Source organism: Cupressus sempervirens, chromosome 5, assembly GCF_028749045.1.
Source record: "Cupressus sempervirens isolate cs-2001-9-10 chromosome 5, ASM2874904v1, whole genome shotgun sequence".
Taxonomy (NCBI): domain Eukaryota; kingdom Viridiplantae; phylum Streptophyta; class Pinopsida; order Cupressales; family Cupressaceae; genus Cupressus; species Cupressus sempervirens.
This window is the reverse complement of record NC_143122.1, coordinates 50,109,783-50,118,572: the sequence shown is the minus strand read 5'-3', so window position 1 is coordinate 50,118,572 and position 8,790 is coordinate 50,109,783. Positions and strand designations below refer to the sequence as shown.

General features: G+C 35.5%; 1 pseudogene; it reads left to right on the top strand.

Moving 5' to 3' along the window:
- The first annotated feature begins 3,734 nt into the window (after positions 1-3,734).
- Positions 3,735-8,443, top strand: LOC149554494 (cellulose synthase-like protein H1; annotated as a pseudogene).
- Positions 8,444-8,790: the final 347 nt, after the last annotated feature.

The window sequence follows — 8,790 nt, the reverse complement described above, 5'->3', positions numbered from 1 at the left end:
ACACCTCTACCCTCTATGATATCCCTGGCCATCCCCCTCTCCATCTCATTCTCCCCCCACCCATTGTCACCTCTTCTCCTTTTCCCACATTTCAGAGGTAGATAGAGTTATGAGCAGTAGTAGAACTCCAGTTGAGGAAAGATTCTAAGTTGAATTCTTCAAATTGAGTATCTTTGTCTTGGGTCCCTTTCTTACAATGCTCTTTAATTGAGTGGTTTGTGTCGGCTTTCCTGACTTTTGGTCACGGCATATTATCTATTTGATCCATAAATCTGGGCTAGCTTCCAACCCTGAGAACTATAGGACCATCATGGTTGGACATACCTTTGTCAAACTCTATGCGACTGTGTTGAATGGTATCTTGTCCAGAGAGCTTGATCAACGACATTATCGGGCTAGAGATCAGGCTGGGTTTTGTATAGATTTTCAAACCACTGATCACATTTTGACCTTACTAGCCATCATTGACGAGGCTTGCCACCGCTTAGCAAAAGTTTACCATTGTTTTGTTGACTTTTACAAAGCCTTTGACTCTATTCCTCAATGGCTCTCTTTCAACATTTTAGGGACATCAAGATCTTAGAGATTCTCCTTACAACTATTATGAGGTTATACGAGTGTTTTGCAGGCAGATTCAGGACTCCACAGGGATTCTCTAACCCTATCCAGAGCACTATCAGGGTGAAACATGGCTACGCTTTCTCCCCCACTCTCTTTGGCATCTACATCAACAAGCTTGAGGCATTTCTTCATGATTTATTGCTCCCTGTTGATCGTTGTTACTTGCATCAGGTGTTGATCTCTATTTTCCTATTTGCTGATGATGTGATTCTCCTAGCATCTTCCCTCGATGGTCTTTAGCACCTCCTTGATGGCTTGGCCTCTTTCTACAACTCATGTGAGCTTGTTGTCAATCTGGGAAAAACTCGGGTTATTGTCTTCAATTGTTTGAGGACATCACACCTCCATTTTTACTTCCAAGGTACCGAGATCAAGATTGCATCTTCATATACTTACTTGAGGGTTAAGTTTTCTGGACCTTAGTTCAGCCTGAGACCAACCATGCAACCCATAGTCAACAAGGGGCTCAGCTCCCTCACTATTCTTGAGCGAAAATGTTTTTGACACCACTTCCAGGACACCACAACTAAGATATCCCTTCTTGACTCCTTGATCAAGCCAACTGTCCTCTATGACTACTATTTGGGGCTCCTCCCTCTTGGAGTTTGACTGGGCCTTTGTTGAGAGAGTCGAAACTCTTTTCCTTCGACGCATTATCAGGTGTCACCAGTCCACACCGCACAACATCATTCTAGCAAAGTTTGGTGCTCACCCTTTTAGATTGGGGACCATCTTTGATTTAGTTTGGCATCTTCACAAGCTTTGAAGCTTTTCTTATTCCTCCGATGGTCATCACAAATATTCCTACTTGGCTTGTTGTTTCTCTATGGAGGTTGCGGGTTCGGACTCTGGACATAGGTCTTGTTGTTGGTACACCTAGGTCTCTACCCTCTTGTGTTCAATTGGTATTAGTTTGGATCGTCTTCCCCCCTTTTAGTTTTCTCTAGATGCTCTAGCCCATCTTCTTCCACCTCAACGAGAGTTGAATGAGCATATTAGACTTGACATCTATAGATAGTATGTTATCATGACCTGGAGGAATCCCCCTAGTGGGTTCTGTCCGTGTATGGCCTTCTATGCTGAGCACTTCCTTTATATTTAGGACATGACCATCTTACACCCCTAGTACCTCACTCGTCATTGGACTCATGCTCTTCACATCTCCTTGGGATGTTTTATAGTGGGATCTCACTGGAACTATGTATTCAGACTGATCCCCAGATCAACATGGAGAATAGGATCTGTTGGCTTTGTCACCTTGGGGAGGTTGAGACTGAGTCTCACTTTATTTTTCATTGTCCCATTTACTATAAGATCTGAGGGAGATTCTACTATTTGTCTAGAGAGTGTCAGTCTCTTCCCTCATTCTTCAAATATATTGACCAACAGTGTCTTGCACTCTACCTTCAGGAGACCATGTAGCTTCGTGAGCACACTATGCAGCTCCAACTTTGCTTGACATCGACCCCTACATAGCTCATCACCTCTTTCTTCAATCCTATAGTCCTTGCCCAAGGATTGAAGCAGTCTCCCTGTACTATCTCAGGTCACACCAGATCTATGAGATCCCACAGAGATCACACTCGGCAGCGACCTTCCAAAGTACCTAATTGCTTTAATGCCCACCTTTCCATTATGGACTACTTCTTGCCTCTAAGGAGTTCTTAGTTGTTGTTATTCCTTTTCTTGGTTCTTTTGTTGTTTTTCTTTCACGTTCTTTCTGTAGACACCGTTTGGTGCTCCCCCTGTTGGCATTTGCCTTTTGTACTGTTTCCAATCCCTTAGACCCTCATTGGTCTCCAATTGGACATTAATAAATTTATCTTATCTTATCTTATCTTATCTTATTAAATATATGTTGAGCCACAAGTTGACCACAACACAAATTAAATACCCATACATAAATTAAATGCCAAAAGTTAGCTCGTAGACAACTCGACACCAACAAAAACCAAGACCAAACCAAGTGTCAACAAAACCAAGTCGAGCACTAGTAAATTCCCAAGCATAGCCGAGCTCTAGAGACCATGTCGAGTTCGCAAACCATGCCGAGTTCCTAGAGACCATGCCGAGTTCCCAGACCATGCCAAGCAACCAAAGACCATGCCGAGTTCCCAGACTATGCCGAGCACCAGTATCTACTGAGCTCCACAACTTTAAGCTAGAATCCCTCCAAACATGCAAGAATGCTAGAAAGCCTAGGATGCTCCTGCATCATATTAATAATGAATTATATAATTTTATGTTTAAGTTATTAATAGTCGATTTATTATTTATCAATTTAACAGGTGCGACATGTATACTATTTCTATCAGCTTATTGTTGTATGTACAAAAACATGTAACTGCTAATTTAGATTGTTACTATCTATTTGTTTCATAGTAGTCTTCAGTGATGTATTTAGAATTGAGTATAGATTCTCATTATAATTTTTATTTTTATAAATATATTTATCCATTTATTTATTTTTATTAAAATTTTATTATGATATTTATATATTATAGATATAAATATGTTTTAAATAAGTTCAAACACAAGAACTGAATTTCTCATCTTATTACATCATATACATCATAATCATATTTGTTGTGAGTGATACTATAAACCAACATAAGACAGTTGAATAATTTATAATAATTCTAAAAATAATATTTATGAACTTAGTTATTATATACAAATAAACCTAGCTGGTGCTGACTCATAATAGATACTAGATCTAATATAAAACACGATAATAAAATAGTATAAAACCTAACATTCAACGGAACTAATTTATCTCTCTCACTATAGGATTGGCACTTTAAGATCAAATGTGAGAGACGTCAACTGGTCGTCTAACAGTCAACACATATGGAGTAGAAACTTTCTTCTGGGTTTCCATAAAAACTAAGGAAAGTGACTTTAAGCAGGACAATATAACTAGTTCAAACTCTTTGTAACCAACCGGAGGGAACAAATAAAAAATATTGCTTAAACTTCAGTAAAAGCTTCGATACCAGTATGTATTTCACACGGCATTGGGGCAGAGATCTCTCTTTATATAGAGCCAGAATGAATTGGCTAGAGTGCAATCTAGTTAGCTTCTGTAAATGCATTCTGAAGTCTTCTAATCAATGGAGACAGATGCTTGCACTTCTGGTCCTTTGTATGAGAAAATCATATACAAATCAAATCTTTATATTGTTTATGTAGGCCTTCACTTGCCTCTTTTGCTATGTTTCCTATCATATCGCCTACTGAATCCTTTTCATGGTTCATTTGGGTTTTGGATGATATCTTTTGCATATGAACTTTGGTTTGCTTTCATGTGGATGCTCTATCACAACATGGCATGGAAGTTTGTTGGGTATAACACATATCCAGAGAGGCTGGCAGAGAGGCAAAAATAAATGTTTTTTATTCTAATATGTTTCTGGATTGATTGTGCAATAATATTCTAAGTATCTATATTTGGGGTCATACTCCATGATCTGTCATCAGATTAAAAGGGTTCAAAGAGTTCAAGGAAAGAGATGTTGTTCATTTATAATACATATGTTTTATCATAGAATGGTCGGCTTATATGTTTATTTCTCTTTGAACATTGCATAAACTTGGATGTTGTGTTATGTTTTTAACTTGTAGATATAGTGGAAAATATATTTCCAAGCTTCCTGCTGTGGATGTCATCATCACTACAACAGATCTGTTCAAGGAGCCTGCATTGATAACTGCCAATACAGTTCTTTCTGTTCTTGCACTTGATTATCCAGTAGAAAAATTTGCCTGTTATATGTCAGATGATGGTGCATCTCCCATCACTTTCTACTCTCTTGTGGAAACTCTGAGCTTTGCCAAAAAAATGGGTACCATTCTGCAGAAAGTTCAAAATAAAGAACAGGGCACCCTTCATGTATTTCTCCAAAGAAAATGAGTCATCTGATCCTGATTTTGTCCGAGAATGGCAAGATATGAAGGTGATGATGATGTGATTAAAATACAGAAATCAATAGTTCCCGTGTTATTGAATCATCATGCCTCCTTAATATTGTTAAATGATATTTTGTAGGACGAGTATGAAAGTTTCAAGAAAAGGATAAGCAAAGCATTGGAAGAAAAACAAGTTCCACCTGATTTCACTTTTCATCATAATGTTGATGGGTTTGTGTGTAGAGGCTCGGATGTTAGAAATCGTACAAGTATAGTACAGGTAACAGGGAGAGTATGAGGTTAAAAAGATTGTTTATTATGCTTTTGCAATATAAACTTTAACCAAGATAGTAAGAGCTTCTCTAGAGGATGAGTATCTCACACTATTATTTCTTTATATGTATAGGTTATTCATGAAAACAAAATAATTCATGACAAGAAAGCTGATGCTCTGCCCCACCTGATATATGTTGCTAGAGAGAAACGCCCCAAGATCAGCCATCATTATAAGGCTGGTGCCATGAATGTCATGGTTAGTAGATTTTTGTTATTTATCTTTCTAGAACTTATGTACAATGTTTCTCGTATAGATTGTGTTTGAAATAGTTTTTGAATAAGTGTTAGGAGTTTTTAATAGTAATGTCAACTATGATGAAGAACATGGAATATACAATATTGTGATGTCAACTATGATAGGTTTGAATAGTACTGAATATGGATTGTTTTTTAACATGATTTTTACTGATCTGATATGGTGTTGGGTTTTCAGTCAAGAGTCTCAGCATTAATGACAAATGCTCCTTTCACACTAAATCTGGACAGTGATATGCATGTCAGTGATTGCAGAGCTATACAACATGCTATGTGTTTTTTCCTTGATTGTAAATCAGAGCAAGAATGCAATTTTGTTCAATTTCCTCAAGTGTTCCATGGAAGTCTCAAGGATAGTTCAAGATACTCGTAGAAGTAAGAAATTAATAACTATCTTCTAAATTTATTATTCAAGAGCTCTATAGCATTTTTGGCTGAGTTTATTACATGATTGTAGATGTAATAATGGAGATGTTGGGTATATGCAAACTATTGGGAAGGGACCAAATGCAATCCAAGGCCCTCTTTATGGAGGAACCAACTGCTTCCACAGAAGAAAAGGATTGTATGGAGTGCCACCTAAGATTGATCAACACCAGAGGAAAGGAAGTGAACCACGAAGACAAGGTAATAATAAATCTTTGGCATTAAATTGGTTTTGAGATTGAAGTTTAGTATATGGCATGTTGTTTTACCAAATTCAAATATTTCACATAAAATAATGATATATATTACTAAATGTCTTTTGATATCTTAATATTCATAATAGTATTACATATTAAACGTAAAGGTTTAATTGTTTTTATATTTAGGTATAATCTTGATATTTTTGCTGATTTTATTTTGTTATTGACTGTTTGTTGTGTGCTGATAGATTTTTAAAACAATAGGAGTCCTTTAGAAAACTCCTTTTACCTAATAAAAATAATAATTAATAATCTCAATCCTATTTGAAGGAAGCTTTCTAGAAGTCACTTTCATAGTTGTACACCACTACATTCCATTCTTTGTTTTCAAGTGCATGACCTATTTTAGTTTATTGTCTTTTTTATCTAAGCTTCATCTAATAATGCATTATTATATTTTATTAAATAAAATATTTTTATTAAAAATAAAATGTGAGGAACAATCATGTATACATGTGGTTGGAATAGTGATTCATAAAAGGCTCATTACATTTATTTTATAAACCCTTTAAGTATTCAATCAATAACATGTATGTTCATGTTGCTTAAACAGAGATTCCAGACTTTGCATCATATTGTTCATCATCATATTGTTCATCCGAGATATTGAGGAAAGCATTTGGAGAATCCCATGCCCTAGTTGAAGCAGCTCGAGCTATACTAAGTAACATTCCATGCAATAGCCATACCCTTCCTTCCCTGGTTATAGAGGAAGCTTTGAAGGTTGCTAGTTGCAGCTATGAAACCAAAAAAGCTTGGGGAAAAGTGGTAGAAGATGGATATCCTTGTTTATTTTCATTAAAAATAATTCCTACTGAAAGATTTCTCATCACGTTATATTAATCTTATCAGATGTCCACTATCCATTTGAAATGCAACTTTTTTTTTTGGATTTGATTTTGTATGTTTTTTTAGCATCAATTTTTTGGATCACACTCTGTGATCCATCACCAAGATAAGAGAAAGAAAGAATGGGAAAGTGAAATATGCAGACCAATCCTCTTTTTCTTTTTATTTTCCTTTGGTCGGGCTTGTTCTATATATTTAACTTTTAAATTGTTGCATTCTCTCATCTTGATGGTGGATCATGGAGCATGATTAGAAACATTGATCTGCTAACAAAACATACATAATCAGATCCAAAAACAAAAATTTATACATCACCTTATATATTAGATATTTGATGCAACCCACAAAAACATTCTATAGTAGAGATGTCAACTCACTTTTGACTAGTTGCAGGTGGGATGGATGTATGGATCTACAATTGAGGATGTTATGACAGGACTAAAGATTCATAGTCTAGGTTGGCATTCCATTAGTGTCCTGCCAGAGGAACCGGTTTTCATGGGATATGCAGCAACCACTAGTCTAGATACCCTTGTTCAACAGAAGAGATGGGCAACAGGATTGCTTGAAATATTAGTAAGCAAACTTTGTCCTTTCATTGGACTCAAAAGAGGCATTATCCCCAGGCAAAGGATGTTTTATGCTTATTTCCTCCTATGGGCTATTTGGTCAATATCGGTTATCTGCTATGCCTTTCTTCCTGCCATGAGTCTACTATATCATAAATCATTCCTACCCAAGGTAAGTTAAATTTCATTTTATATCAATATCATCTTATCTGTCTGAATTGAAACAAACTATTAACTTATTAGCCACTGGTCTCATCATATGGTTTTGGCATGAACAATATATTATGTGTTTTGATTCAGATCATCTTTAGGAAAAGATAAGTTTTGAAAAAGTAAGTCAATTTTGACTTTTAATAATTAGACTTTAGTGTGTGATGTTTACGCCACCCATTTGTTTTGTTGAGTTGGTGCATCTTTTAGCATATTAGTAAATGAGTCTATGTGATTTCAGATGAATCACCCAAATAAGTCAAATCATAGAAAATGTTGCTAAATTATATCATAAAGATTGGTGATGAACCACTCAAACAAGTCAAATGTTAGAATGTTCCATTTAAACTATATCATAAAGAATAACTAATTTTTATTTACAAATTTATATACCATAATTTTTATTTTTTAACATTATCTTTACTATTATTGCAGATTATAGAGGTTTCTTTTCAAATTGCACTAGCGCTCTTCCTTTCAGTGTATGGATATCATCTTGTGCAATACATTCTTCTTGGTTGTTTAGTGAGAGAGTGGTGGAATAACCAATTCATGTGGCTCATTGTATGCACATCTTCATGGTTCATTGCATTGTTTGATGTTGCAGTGAAGTTGTTGGGATTGTCTGAGACAATATTTGTTGTGACTCCAAAGGGGTCAGAGGAAGAAGAGAATGGTGATGAGGGTGAGTTTACATTTGATTCCTCTGCATTGTTCATCATACCAACTACAATATTATTATTAAACTTAACAGGCCTTGCTTGGAACACTGTCTCAATTGTGGGTAGTGTAGGTGAGATCAAAGAGAGGTTGTTTGCAGAGTATTTGTGCAGTGTTTGGGTAGTCATAAATCTTTGGCCATTTGTGAAAGGATTGGTTAGAAAGGGAAAGAGAGGCATTCCTTGGAGTGTTATCATGAAATCATGTGTTTTGGCTTTTTTCATATATGCTACACTGGCCTATATCAATGAAGGGTGTTTTTCTTGTTTGCCAATCTCACTTATTTAAGTTGTATGAATCTTCCTAGAAATATTCTTCTATCAGAAAAAAGTTTATCTTTCATCCTTTCTCACAAGGAACTCTTCTTTCATTAACATTATGTCTATAATTCCATACTGTTTTTGAATATGTATTTGTGGTCCACTGAATTCTTCGAATAAGAATAATTAGAAACTACTGACTTTTCTCTCTGGTGAAGATATCTCTTTCTATGTTTCATACCATTTCACAATATACCTTAGATCTCTAGACTATGATTTTTCTGAAAATAAAATTATTTTAATAATTTAGAAATCAAGAAAGTTGGATAATTTATTTTAACAAGAGTAATAGTTGTCATTAAAGTTTAAAAAAAG